This window comes from Tursiops truncatus, chromosome 11 (assembly GCF_011762595.2).
Source record: "Tursiops truncatus isolate mTurTru1 chromosome 11, mTurTru1.mat.Y, whole genome shotgun sequence".
Classification (NCBI taxonomy): domain Eukaryota; kingdom Metazoa; phylum Chordata; class Mammalia; order Artiodactyla; family Delphinidae; genus Tursiops; species Tursiops truncatus.
The window spans coordinates 95,289,947-95,305,307 of record NC_047044.1 but is presented as its reverse complement, the minus strand read 5'-3'; the positions used below and the strand labels follow the sequence as shown (position 1 = coordinate 95,305,307).

General features: G+C 43.1%; 1 pseudogene; it reads right to left on the bottom strand.

Annotated features, from left to right (window-relative positions):
* Positions 1-9,769: 9,769 nt before the first annotated feature.
* Positions 9,770-13,013, bottom strand: LOC101318162 (negative elongation factor D pseudogene; annotated as a pseudogene).
* Between the last annotated feature and the right edge of the window lie 2,348 nt (positions 13,014-15,361).

The window sequence follows — 15,361 nt, the reverse complement described above, 5'->3', positions numbered from 1 at the left end:
GTCCCCCTATAGACTCTTCAATCATGAGAAAGCCATGATAATAAGATTTTTGTCTACTTTGCTCATCTAGCACCTAGCATCATGCCACTTATATAGGAAGATGCTCAGTAAATATTTTAATAAATGCTAAATGAATAAAAATATTTTAATACAGATTTTGATGAAGGGGGCCATGAACTACATAATATTGCAAATTGAAAGAATTTAAAAATTACACTACATAAAAGCAAGCCCTACTATGAAGAAAATATTTTTCTGCTATAAAATGCTGTCATCTCATCATCCAAAAGAAATTGGATATTAGATTCCACTGAATATCAGATTTTAATCTTTCACCATAATGTCTCACATGAAGTAGAAGTTCGGTGTTTGCATTCCTTTTTATGGTTGTTTGAGGCCTGCACATTCATATTCGATGTGTATTGAGTGTCTACATTTTACTGTGTAGGTACTGTGCTGGGCTTGTTCACATGAACTTTTTTTTTTTTTTTTTTTTGCTGAACCTCGTGGCATGTGGTATCTTAGTTTCCTGACCAGGGATCAAACCCATGCCCTCTGCAGTGGAGCGCAGAGTCCTAACCACTGGACTACCAGGGAATTCCCCACATGTACTTTTTTTTAAGAGGCACTGAGCATAGTGGTTAAGATAATTTTTCTCAAAATATTGCACTTTGGACACTTACATAGAATTAACTAGGATGCCTGTAAAAAATGTAAATTCCAAAAAAATAGTGATGTAATATATTCCTCATTATTGAATTGTACACTTTAAATTGGTAAATTGTATGTCCATGGATCATATCTCAATAAAGCTGTTTTAAATATTCGATTTGAGATGCCATAACCCAATTCCAAACTCTGTAAGTTAGAATATTGGAAAAAGAGGAGGTGGTGACTAGAATTTTGTACATATAACAAGCATCTCAGGTTTTTTTTTTTTTTTCAGGTTACTTTTTTACCCACATTTTGAGTTCAATCGGGAGTTTCTGACTAGAGGACTGTTCAAATCCTACTAGTTGATGTAGGGCCTCAGTTTCTGTATCTGTATCATTTATTGAGGAAGCACTCAATGAATGTTAGCTGTTATTTACTATTGTGGAAAAGGGGAAATGATGTTCCCTCTACCTTTCTGATTTCTTAGCTGAGACTCTTGTAATAAAAGACAGATTAACAAGAGAAAAGCAAACAAATTTATGAACATGTATACCCCATGGATACCTGGGGAGATACCTAGGAAAAGTGAGGAACTTAAAGAGGTGGCTTTAAAATCCAGGATTAAATACCATTTTAATAGGTAATGGAGGGACTTCCCTGGTGGCCCAGTGGTTAAGACTCCGAGCTCCCAATGCAGGGGGGCGCAGGTTTGACCCCTGGTCAAGGAACTATATCCCACATGCCGCAACTAAGAGTTCGCATGCCGCAGCGAAGATCCTGCACACAGCAGTGAAGATCAGCACACGGCAATGAACATCCGGAGTGCCGCAACCAAGACCCGGTGCAGACAAATAAATTAATTTAAAAAATATAGGTAAAGGAGAAGGGGAATGTAGACTTCTTATGGGAAGAGATTTTTAGGAAAGATGAACGGCCCTTAGAAGAATAGATGGGAGCTATGACAGTTTGTGACAAAGTTTGTCAGGGTGTGGTGTCAACTTCTAGTCTCTCTCTTGTGATGAGTCCATCTTGGGACTTCCCTGGCAGTCCAGTGGTTGAGACTCCGCACCTCCACTGCAGGGGGTTCGGGTTCCATCCCTGGTCAGGGATCCTGCATGCCTCGCTGCACCAAAAAAAAAAAAAAAAACAAAAAACTTCCCTTGTTGTTGAAATTCCTGGCGAGGGGATTTATGATAATTGGGTTCCTTTTGGAGGATCTGTCTTTAGGGAGAAAAGGGAAGTTCAGAGAAAGTCTCTGCCTGCATTTGTTGCTTTTTAAGTGGCTTCAGCTTAAAACCAAAATGGCAAAGCAGCATGTTTTGGGGTGACATGTCCTAAACTCCCCAAGCCTTATTTTGGAGTGGCATATTCTTCTACCCTTCACTACTCATTATTATTATTATCATCCTCCTGCTACTGACTTCTGTTTTTTTAAGGGGGCCCTAATCATATTGTTACTGGACTACTTAAGAGCCTTCTAGTTTATCTCTGTCTTCCACTTTTATCTCAAATTCATCCTCTATATGGATATTAGAGTAATAGATCTAAAATGTCTATCTAAGCCTATCACTCTCCTACTTAAACTTTTTAATGTCTGCCACCCATTACTTACAGATTAAATTTAAACCCTTTAACAGGCCATAAAAGAACCTTCGAGATCTGTCCCTAGCCCATCTCACTCACCACACTAACATTTTTTTCCAGATCTTGTCACCTACCTTACAACTTCCTTTTTACTTTTGGGACTCAAATTTTATCTTTTGAAATATCTCCCACATCTCATGCCCGAAGTCTCCATTTGTTTCTCCAATGTCCTCAGCGCCCTAAATAGGCAAATTTACACCCTTTGCAGGCTGCAGGTTACATCAGAAAAAAAGATTAAATTTTATGTTGTAGGAAGTAGAGTAATAATGAAATATGTATATTCAGGGAGAGAGATTTATCAACCATTTTTCTTTTACATGGGATTTGAGGTATCTGCAAGGTGCATATTATATAGAAAAATATAACAATGCAGAAAACCATTAAGTAGAAGTGAAGGTCAAATTGTAGAAGTAATCAAATCAGTATGGTATTGGCATAAAGACGGATTAGTGGAACTGAGTAGAGAGCCCAGAAATATACCCATGCATATATTAATTAATTTATGCCAATTAATTTTTGACAAAGGAGTCAAGAATATACAATGGGGAAGGGACAGTCTCTTCAATAAATGGTGTTAGGAAAACTGGATAGCTACATGCAGAAGAATGAAACTGGACCGCCATCTTATACTATACACAAAAATCAACCCAAAATGGATTAAGGACTTGACTCTTAAGATCTGAAACAATAAAACTCCTAGAAGAAAACATGGGCAGTAATCTCCCTGACATCAGTCATGGAGATGACTTTTTGGATTTGACACCAAAAGGCAAAGGCAACAAAAACAAAAGTAAACAAATGGAACTATATCAAACTAAAAAGCTTCATTCAGCACAGCAAAGAAAATCATCAACAAGATGAAAAGGCAACCTACTAAACAGGAGAAAATATTTGCAATCATGTAACTGATAAGGGGTTATTATCCAAAAAAATATAAAGAACTCATACATCTCAATAGCAAAAAACCAAACAATCTAATTTAAAAATGGCAGAGGTTCTGAATAGAAATTTTTTCCAAAGAAGAACAAATGATCAACATGTACATGAAAAGATGCTCAACATCACTAATCATCAGGGAAATGTATGGTGACGGACCTTAACTAGACTTATTATGGTGATTATTTTGCAATATATAGAAATATTGAATCATTATGTTGTACACTTGAAACTAATATAATGTATGTTACTTATACCTCAATTTTAAAAAACCGTAGGGAAAAATAGAATGCACACCGTAAACGCCAAGATCTTATTTTTGTAATATATTTGTTTATTCTTTTATCTTGGCCGTACCAAGCAGGAGATGGGATCTTAGTTCTCGAGCCAGGGATTGAACCTGTGCCCCCTGCAGTGGAAGCGTGGAATCTTGCCTGCTGGACCTCCAGGGAAGTTCCTATTAATGTGTTTTAATTTTGATTTATCTACTTCCTACTAGACAATCCAAAGTGGAAAAATGATTTATTTCCAAAATGATACTAACATACTTGGAAAACCATCTGAAAAAAAAAATCTCAGTGAGACACTAAATTCTGGATGGGTTTATATTCAACATACAATCTATAGAACAATAAAAGTATTTTAAAAAAAAACATTTGAAACAGGTAGAAGTAACTTTTTCCTTCAAAACAGAAACTCAGAATTCATAATGGAAAAGATTGAAAGATTTGACTACAGAAGAATTCAGAATTTTTGTATGGCAAAGGTCAGAAGATAAATAATAGACTGGAAAAAGGATTTGCAACATGTATGACAGAGGTTGAAGATCCTTAAATAAGAAGTGCTCATAACTTAATAAGAACAATATTTCTTCCTTTCTGAATTCTTATACCTTGTATTTATTTTTCTTGTATTATTGTACTTGCTAAGATCTCCAGTACAGTGTTAACTAGAAGTGGGAATAATGGGGAGCTATGAATTATTCTTGGTCTAAAAGTGAACGCTTTTAATGTTTTACCAAACTAGTTTTTTGTATATAGGGAATAATAATTGAATAATAATTTTATCCTTTTTACTTACTGAATTTTTTTTTATTATACTTACTGAATTTAAAAATATTTTGTAGTAGTTTTTCTAGTGATTCTTTTGGTCTTCCAGTAAACAATCATCTGAAAATAAGGATAGTTTTATTCCCTCCTTTTCATGTGTAGTATTTAGAGCCAAAATCATAGGTGTGAGTGCATGGTAAGAAGAGAGCCAGGGACTTCCCTGGCGGTACGGTGGTTAAGACTCCACACTTCCTTGGGCTTCCCTGGTGGCGCAGTGGTTGAGAGTCCGCCTGCCGATGCAGGGGGTATGGGTTCGTGCCCTGGTCCGGGAAGATCCCACATGCCGCGGAGCTGCTGGACCCGGGAGCCATGGCTACTGAGCCTGCGCGTCCGGAGCCTGTGCTCCGCAACGGGAGAGGCCACAACAGTGAGAGCCCTGCATACTGCAAATAGAAAACGAAAACAAACAAAGAAAAAAAGACTCCACGCTTCCACTGCAGGAGGCGCAGGTCGGGGAACTAAGATCTTGCATGCCATGCCACACGGCCAAAAAAAAAAAAGAGAGAGAGAGAGAGAGAGCCAGGGAGGAGTCTATGGCTTTCTCCAGCCATAGACTTGGAGAAAGAAGGAGAAGGATTAAGGAGGTCCAAGGTGTGGGCAATGAAGTAAGAAACAAATTAGGAGAGAGTGGTTCCTAGAAGTAAGTGAAAAAAATATGTTAAGAAAGAAGCAATGATCAGTTTTTTCAATGATACTGAGAAATCAAGTCATGTGAGGTCTGTGAAGCCAAGAAATGTGCAATAGCTGGAAGGGAGGGGGGTTGCTTTAAGCAGGCAGGATATTCAGGTACACACGTGGGTAGGTTGGTATAATTGGTGCTGGGAGAATGAGTTTTTCCTCTCTTTGCTTCTATTCTATAAAGGATTTTAAAAGGGTCGTTAGCCACTAGTGAAGAAAGGGAAGAGATGCTGGTGGTTGGAGGATAGAAAAAAGGGGTGACAGTGTCTAGGAGAATGGAACAATGAATGGATTGGGGAAATATAGTAGGTTTGTAGTGTAGTAGTGAGAGTTCACTTGAGCATTATGATCATAAATTTGAAATGAGACCAACCAGTGTGGCTGTGCTTTTCAGCTGCTCAGGTGCAATATGAAATGAGTGGAGGATCTAGAGAGTGGTGGCTTTGCAAGGTGAGTATGAAAAGGAGCTCTAAGGAAGGAAATGATTGTCCTGTTAGGAGAGCATGGAATATAAACTTGTGTCATGGGGAATGGAAGGTGAGAGGAGGATTGAAGAATTGTTGGAGTGGGAATACTAGAGGTAGTGAGCTGCAAAGTTAAGGACGGAGGAGTCCAGTGGATTTGACAACGTGAAAGTCAATGAGCGTCTGTGCCACTGCAATTTCAGAACAGAAGTGCAGTCAACATCGGTCTTCAGTGGATTGGAGTAAATGGGATAAGAGAAATGAGGGATTGTAAATGTCACCTGGTGCTCCCCAACCTTGTTGCACGTCATACTCAGTTGGGGTGATTTTTTGGGGGCCGCCTACGGCTTGCAGGGATCTTAGTTCCTGGGCCCTCAGCAGTGAAAACGCAGAATCCTAACCACTGGACCACCAGGGAATACCCTCTCAGGTGATTTTTTTTTTAATTTATTTTATTTTTTTTATTTTTGGCTGTGCTGGGTCTTCGTTTCTCTGCGAGGGCTTTCTCTAGTTGCGGCAAGCGGGGGCCACTGTTCATCGCGGTCCGCGGGCCTCTCACTATCGCGGCCTCTCCTGTTGCGGAGCACAGGCTCCAGACGCGCAGGCTCAGCGGCCATGGCTCACGGGCCCAGCCGCTCCGCGGCATGTGAGATCCTCCCAGACCAGGGCTCGAACCCATGTCCCCTGCATTGGCAGGCAGATTCTCGACCACTGCGCCACCAGATAAGCCCCCTGGCAGGAGTTCTTTTAGACCCAACCAAGTTGTCAATTACTTGCCGCGCAGTCTTAATTTGGATGTTTGGTGGTCGTCTGCGTGGATCTTTTCAAGTCCAGAGAGATAGAGCAATAGGAGAATGAGAAAGACTGAGGGGGAAATGCCTTGGCCTCAGTGCGCTTCTTCACGGCCAGAGAACTGCCAGATCCTGGCAGATCCTGCAGGCAACGTCAGCTGCCACTTAGCGGGCTACTCGAATCTACGTGGCTCAGGGTAAGTCCCAGCCACCCTTCAGAGGGGAGCCACAGCCCAGTAGGCGGATCGAGATTATGGCCTTGGAGGCCCCGCACTGGGTGCCAGAAAAGATGTTGCAGGAAAGAGAGTGGGGTGCGAGAGGATGGTCACATCCCAAGTCATGTCTGCATCCCTGGGATGGCCACCAAGGGTGGGTTCTTGGCTTTGTGCAGGCAAGAATTCAAGAGCAAGACATAGTAGAGTGAAAGAAGGTTTATTCAGGGAGATACACACTCCATAGACAGAGTGTGGGCCATCTTGGAAGGAACGAGGCCCCTCTCAGGTGATTTTGATGCAACCAGACAAGTACCTATCGCCTAATTGTTGGAAACATTTGGTGGAAGATCTTTTAAGAAGTTTGGCTGTTATTGTCAATGATTATTAAAATTATAACAGAGTAAACAAAAGACTGATTTCATCTATTACTAGTTAGAGGACAAATTTTTAAACCCTTTCTATAATGCTACATGAAAAATAATTTTAAACAATTTATTCTTGAACTCAGTAATTCCCATCGAGAGATTTAAACAAAGGTTAAAAATATGCATTTATAGGTGATACATTATGCAGCCATAAAAATGTCTTAAGCACTATATTTGTGCTTAAGATTTGAAAATGTCCCACATTTGTAGTTTATTTGAAAGAAAAGAAACAAATTATACGTAGACTATGTATGTAAGTTGTTTGAAATATTCACCAAAAGTAGCCTAGAAGGAAATGCAACCAAACTTTAATGGGATTATAGCTGGATGACACGCACACAGGTGAGTTTTCTCTACCTTCGTGTTTTTCCCCCCACAAGGAGTGTCTTACTTATATATTTAAAGAACAAAAAGGTGAAAAGGAAAAGAAGGTCATATGAGAATACAAGGAGTTAGGGTAGCAGGCAAGGCAAGACAAGGAGTTTTTGTTCTTAGGACCAGAGAGACTTGAATATGTTTGTAGACTGCGAGGAAAGAATGAGTAGAAATGCCTTGGTGAAGCCTGAATTGAAGGCATAAGTTGATAAAAGGATGTAAGATGGGATAAAAACCAAGGGATGGAAGAATAATGTATTCATAACCTTGATCGAGCCTTTCATATAAACTGCAAAAGTACTCTTCTAAATTACCAATTTATACGTACAATAGAAACCCTGACCTCATTTGACCCTCTCCCATTCCTGAGGCATCAATACAGACAACCAGAAAGCCCTATTTTCTCTGTATTGTCTGTGATTTTTTAAAAAAATTTAAAATTTAATTAATGTATGGCTGCCTTGGGTTTTCATTCCTGTTCGCAGGTTTTCTCTAGTTGTGGCGGGCGGGGGCTACTCTTTGTTGCGGTGCATGGGCTTCTCATTACGGTGGCTTCTCTTGCTGTGGAGCACAGGTCTAGGGCGTGGGCTTCAGTAGTTGTGGCGCACTGTCTGTGATTTTTTTTTTTTGCTGTACGCGGGCCTTTCACTGCTGTGGAACTCTCCCGTTGCGGGACACAGGCTCCGGACGCACAGGCTCAGCAGCCATGGCTCACGGGCCCAGCCGCTCCGTGGCATGTGGGATCTTCCTGGACCCAGGCACGATCCCGTGTCCCCTGCATCGGCAGACGGACTCTCAACCACTGCGCCACCAGGGAAGCCCTGTCTGTGATTTTTTAAGCTGATTTTTACCAACAGACATTCAACTGCCTTGTGACAGGGGCATTTTGAGACTCCTGAAAGACTGAGACTTTGTCAGGTGTGTGGAAGGCAAAAGGGCAAGACAACTGTGGTAAGATGGTAATTCAGGTTATTAACCACATGATCCAGGCATTAAGGAGCTGAATGTGGCCGGCAGGATGCTGCTAGATAGAAGAAAGTTGAGGCATCAAATCACAAGTTCTCTATAAGGTGCATTGAAGCTGTGGAAGGACAGTATGAAACTGCTGAATGAAGAGAAAAAAGTTAAGGAAAGGGATTTGGAGTTTGAGATTTCTGGTGTGAAATACACCAGATAACAAGGTCTGATCTTAGCCATAGTGGGTGAAGGTCAGCACATTTCAGAAAGTTCAAAAACTATAGGTATGGGCTTCCCTGGTGGCGCAGTGGTTGAGAGTCTGCCTGCCGATGCAGGGGACGCGGGTTCATGCCCCGGTCTGGGAAGATCCCATATGCTGCGGAGTGGCTAGGCCCGTGAGCCATGGCCACTGAGCCTGCACGTCCGGAGCCTGTGCTCCGCAACGGGAGAGACCACAGCAATGAGAGGCCCACGTACCGCAAAAAAAAAAACTATAGGTGTAAGATGGTTCATGCATATGAATTGTGAAAATCACACCGATGTTAAAGTTGTATGGAAAGGTATGCTTATTGTAACATTACAGTTAATGTTACTTTTTTTAACCTATTGTCATCACTGGAAGATTGCCTAAGTATTTTATACCTACTTTAAGAATTCTATACAAATTTCAAGTTTTCAAAATTATAATCTTGTGTATGTAAAAATTATGTACTTAAATGATTGTGCAGGTATGGAAGGAGAGTTTGAATGACACTCATACAGTGTGACTGTGGTTACAAAAGGGGAATGAAATTAAATGTCTGATGAAGGGGGAGTGTGACTTTTGCATTTTATGCTGTATATTTCCATGTTCTTTGACCCTCATGCAATAGCAGTGCATGTTTAAATACATTAGTGAAAAGTATCATATTAATAATTCCATGGAATACCTGCAGACTGAGAAGCATCTGAGTTGTTTAGGAAGCCTTTTTCATGTCTCTTTGTGCCCTGAAGATGTAGCAGATGGTCCATATATTGTGTATCTTGGGCTAAAATTTGTAGTATTGAATTCATGATTTCTTCCAAGCTCAGGTCTTTGATGCCATCCTCCGAAGATTGATTTGCATTGTAGTTCAGGGGAATCCAGTTACTCGGTGAACTAGATGTGCCTGTGTGGCCTAAAAATTAAGAGTGAATTAGTAATGAGTTTCTGTGATTTGGTTATAGGTGTAAGAATAGTGTCTAAGATAAGAGGCAATGAATTTGCTTATTATTTCATTTCTACTTAATTCACCCTGACTCCAACTTTCTGACTTTGTGACGTTGTCACCAGCTTCCAGCCCTTGTTGACATAGGTCCATGGTTGTGTTTCTCTAGGTCTTCTCTCCCAGAGGCTCTGCTTGAATTTCAGAGATAAACTTCTCAGCACCAGACAGTTTTACCTAAGAAAAGTCCTGAAAATGTAGTTTATTGTTATAGAAACACATTCAAAAGCTCATAAATAAATGACTGAATTTTCTATTTTCTATAAAGTCTCTGATTGGAAAAAAAGGACATTAAAGTTATTGAAGTTCCAAGTATAATAAGTATTATTTATAATAAAAATGTTACCAAGTAACATGCTTACAGCAAAATAAATAAATAAATAATATAAAGTACCAAGAATATGTTTATTACTAAAATTTCGATGACCACTGTCCAGCACTGGATTGGTTACAATGACTCTAATTTCAATGTGTCATTGTTGCCCATCATCGAGATCTCTCCAAGTATCAAATAGAGTAATTGTCTCCTGATAATTCACAATAGAGACAGTAAATATTTCCTTGAAAGTCTTTGTTCACCTGCCCTTGTTACCGACTGGGGTTCTTGGTTTCCTCAGTCAATAGAAATTGATAATAAGCCTGAACAAGAAATTCAGGCAAGGCTTTATGGGGGCCCCTGCTGCAGCAGGAGGGAGTGAGAACAAGTTTCCCCTGCTCACTGGCTTGCTCCCCAAGGGGGCGAGATGGTTCCTTCTATGGGGCGAAGGTAGAGGTGTGTCCAGGGGTCAGGCCAGAGGGCTGCTTTAGGGGTATGCCCGCCCCTTTGGTGGTGGTGAGTGCAGGGGGCATGCGCAGTACCCCGCTTTTGCTCCGGACACCCTGTTTTTGCTCCCAGCTCTTCAGAAGTGGCAGTTGGGGTTTCGGTCTTTTTGTATCTTGTTGTCCATAATTTGCCCCAACGATACACGCATGCAGTGATTTTTAGCCCCTTATAGTTTCTTTGTATTTTGTTGCTGGAGGAGAGGTGTGTCCAGGTGCGAGCCCTGCAGCAAAGGGTCCCAGGTCCCGGCCTGTCTCACACTTAGACTTGCCTGTGTGGGTTCAGTGGTGTGTGCTCAGTTACGCACGTAGGAAAATCCCTCACGCTGGTGACGGACTTACGCTTAATCCTGCCTCTTGACTCTGGGGTGACAGCAGCTATTTCATATGCCTTGAAAACTTTTAGTTATTTATTTTTTTATTTTGAGGACGAGTGTCTAATTTACGAGAACAACATAACACTGGGATCTACATGTTTCACCCACAGAAAGGCTTTTATCTGTTCTTGGAGAATGAAAGCATTCACAGCAATACGAACTGACTGTTCAGGTCTTGTGAGAAAACTTAAGTCAACTTTGAAAATAGTTCATCTAAGTGCCCCATTTTCTGAATTTCCACCACCCTGGGGCTGCCCGTTGGCTACATCACGAAGGATAATGGGAACCTAGTTCCAATATTGGGGGAAATGAATACCGAAAACAGGATTTTAGGGGTAGCCCTGGATTTACAAGGAAAGGGGACTGTTCCTAATTGTAGTTCTCCACTTGCATTGCTAACATTTTCCTTTTTGCAAAAGTTCTCCACCTCCTCCTCCAGAGCCCATTGCCAGGATGCTGACTGGGCCTCTTCATCGATGACTTCTGGAAAGGGTTTTTCCGCAGTGGGTCTCCTGGAATGTTCTGCTCCAGCTCTGGAGGATGCCTGTATCAGTCCACCAGCACGAAGTGAGACCGGCAGTGAGCTATAAACTCCGTCACAGGGTGCTGTTCACCGTCCATTTTAATGGTGCCAGCGATGCTGTCGTTTTCCAGGATGGGGAGGAAAAGCTGCACAAAGTCAGAGGTGTAGGGAGGTGCGATCACATCCAGCACCTCGGTCACAAAGTAGCGAATGAGGGAAATGTCGGTGTCCCCCTTCTCCAGACACCTGCGGATGTAAGTGACCACAGGGAGTACGTAGCCTTGGCTCAGCAGGTGCACCAGCCTGTCCAGGAGAGTCTTCTTCAGCTTGAGCTGCTCCATCGCGTCCAGCTGGGAATGCTGCGTCTCCAAGAGCTTCACCAGCAGCTGCAGGACCTGGGGGTGCAGGAGCTGGTGGCAGGCGCTGATGTGGTCCAGCAGCGCCAGGTGCACGGGGGTGCAGTGGGTCTGCAGCTGGAAGTACTTCGGCTCTGATACGCTCCAATGCACCCACTTGAGCACACCCATGGCCACCACTGGAAACCTGATACACTTATAGAGGGTGCTCAGCTCGGCCACGAGTTCAGAAGCCCCTTTGTTCTCAGCGCAACACAAACTGTGAACAGTTTCAACAGCTTTGGCCGTTGACTTCAGCTCGCCTTGATTGACGCTCACACGCCTGTCCTTCTTCCAGGTCTCCACCACGCTCACTGCATATGCTAAGATATGGATGTACTTGTGCTTGTGGTCCGGGTTGATCCTGGCCCCTGGTTTAAAGAGTGAGTCCATGAAGAGGTCCAGGAAGGCCGGCACCCGGATGAGTTCAACTGGAGGCGGGTCCACGCTGGTAAACAGGTTGAAAAGGACAGTGACGTCGGCCGGATTCAGGGCCCCCTTGGACAACATCGCCCCAAGGGCCTGACACAGCCGGGGGTAGGAGGCAGCTGTGCCCAGTGCGAGAGAGATCCGACTGGCATCGTGGCCTCTCTCCTGGGCGAAGCGCTGCACCTCCTGTGCAATCCTGCGCACGGCCAAGCCCCCCTGCCCTTCCTGGGCCAGCACGGACATCAGGACCTGGGCCACCACGTACGTGTGCTCCCCGTGGCACACCATCTTAGCAAACTGAGGGAGATTTTCTGCAAGGTTATCTTCTCCTCCATCCAAAAGTGTAGCCAGAGAGGTACAGAGAACTCTAGAAAACACTTCCAACTGCTGGCAGGCTGCCGCCACGCCGGTGATCTCCCCGTGGTATCCTGCATCGGAAATCAGCTTGACCGTGAAGTTCAGCATCAAACAGTCTGGGTGCGCTTCAGTCAGTTGGTAAACAAGATCTCTCCACGTGGAATGTGCAATCATTTGTTCAAGCCAAACGGGGGTCTCTCCTTCTTCAGTAAAGATAGAATCTGCTTTGCGGGGGTCGAACTGTTTCATCAATAAAGTCTTCAAGTGGTTTTCCACGGTTTGCTGAACCTGCACTGGTTCAACCCCTGTCTGAATGAGCCACTGGGCCAGCAAGTTGACTGTCTGGGCCACAGCTGTGTAGTTGTCTGATAAGAGCCGGATCACCTCCTCCGGAGACCCTCCTGCCTGAAAATACCTCATCAGAGTGTTAAAGATGGAGGGTTCCATGATGTAATCCCTGGTAGAAAACTTCTGCAGGCATTCTTGCTGGACCTGGGCGTCCTCTTCTCCCTGTGCCTCGCCCCCCTCCTGCTGGCCGCCCAACTCTGCCGCGCTCCCGAAGTCGACCTGGTCCAGGTCCATGCTGACGCCCGTCAGGGCCCTCGCCGTCCTCTACCCTGGCTGCCTGTTTAGGAAGAGAAACAGGATTATGATCTGTTCCCCCTTCTTTTCAAAGCTTTAGTACTTAAAACTGATCTTTCTTGATAGGAATATGCCTTTTCCTGCGTAGATAATAGGAGGACAGTTCTACTGTCTACTTTTGTTGTAATTTGAGTCCTATGTCCCAGAGGTGATTTCACTGGCCAATTGAGATGCTTCTCTATAATGATCACATGCTGCATGTATACTCAGATAAAATTATTACTCTTTTTAAAAATTAGGAAAAACTATACTTTCTCCAGACAACTAATATATTCTGTCAAAATCTAATCACATGTCCCTTTAACCTTTGGCACTCAAGAGATCAAAAGCAATAATTCTGAAACAAATTTTGACTCCAAATTAGTGACTAAGATCAAATGCCTTGTATTTTTATATGCTATTGCTACGCCTCTTCATTCATTGAATCTTCCATTCAAGTTAGAATTTTCTCTTTCTTGATTTTATTAATTTTTTTCCTGCTACATATTTATTCATTTAACTATAATCTCAACACTTATACATGGACCAAGCAATTGTCTCTAGGTACAGTGAAAGGTTTTGGTTTTTGAGCTAAGAACAAAGGTGAGATTTTCTAATAGTTTAAGCAGAGAATTAACATAAAATGATTTTCTTTGAAAGAGATTGTGGCTGCCGAGGGAGAATGGCTGAGAAGGGAGCCACTGGGGACAAGGGGCAGTAGGAAGACAGGTATTAGGCTGATAGTGGATGTGGGCTGTAGGGGGAGGGAGGGGGAGGGGTGGAGGAGTGAGCATCACCGAGAGATACTGAGGGTCCATTGAAGGTTGGGGGCTGGTGGGGAGGGAGGGGGTGAGGCCACTGACCACCAGGTTTCTGGCTCCATCCAGGGAGACAGAGCAGTGTCCCCTGCAGACAGTGATTTAGTGGAGAAGATCCCAAGTCTACTCTGGACGGGATGAATCTACTGCCCTTTGAAGACCACTGAAACCAGGAAATTAATGAGATCACTAAGTGAGAGGCTGAAAATTGGCCATTGTGGGCAGAAGGCAGCAAACACATAGTTTGTTTATATTGTAAAATGTTCTTTTTCAAGCAAAATCTTGAATTACAGCCAACATTTAAAAATCAAGAGGCTTGGGCTTCCCTGGTGGCGCAGTGGTTGAGAGTCCGCCTGCCGATGCAGGGGACACGGGTTCGTGCCCTGGTCTGGGAAGATCCCACATGCCGCGGAGCGGCTGGGCCTGTGAGCCACAACTACTGAGCCTGCGCGTCCGGAGCCTGTGCTCCGCAACGGGAGAGGCCACAACAGTGAGAGGCCCGCGTACCGCAAAAAAAAAAAAAAAAAAAAAAAAAATCAAGAGGCTCAATGTTAAAATTCAAATTTTGACGTGAAAAATAAAAGCTGTTATGAGTGATCCTAAACCCCCAGGTGAACAGCCACTGTCTGGACCTGAGGAGGACTTGCCCCCTTTAGATGGAATCTGGTTTCCCGAATCAGCTACAGTCTACACAGCCTGCTTAACTTCACCTACCAGGCGCTGGCAGACAGAAAAAAATATATAACACACACACACGCTCATTCCCCATTTGTGACTCAGAAGATTACATATTCTCTGTATAATAAAGCCTCTCTTCCTGTTCAGCTGTTCAGTTCTGCTGCAGCTGAACCTACTCTGTTATCACTGAAATCCGTAAGTATGAGCAGAGAAAATTTACTGTTCACTGAGGATGCCTGTGGTAACTGACTGCAATAGGGTCAGGCAACTCCAGTCCCGGGCATTTGTGTTTTGTTTGTTTCATTTGCTTTTCCTCAACAAAATTCCAAAGGTCAAGGTTTACATAACATGAGACAGAGTGAAGAAAACCAAGGAAACACAGAAGGCTTGAGAACTTACAAGGGGATGTGGCCCTTGGAGAACAGGAGGGGCACAGAGAGAACCCAAGCTCCTCAGTCCTGGGTTTATCCAGTCTATCCCAGTCCCTGAAAAACAAGAAAAAGAGCAGCCCACGCTCGCACTGCTGGGAAGATTTGTCGTTAGGATCTACACTAAAAAGCCTCGTGTATTATGCCATGGAATACAAGGCAGCAATGAAAACACTAGGAAGTAGGTCAATAAGTACTGATGTGAAATGACATCCCAGATATATTTGAGATAAATCAAATGAACACTTACAGCAGAATAAATTTCTTAGATTGAACAGCGTATCTGATAAGTGTTCACATAAGCAGAGGACTTCGCTGGGAAATTCTACTAAGATGAAAATAATAATTAAACCCTTCCCAAATACAGAAGAGAAAGGAACATTTCCAGCTCACTCTAAGAGATCAGTATTAATTACCCTGTGTT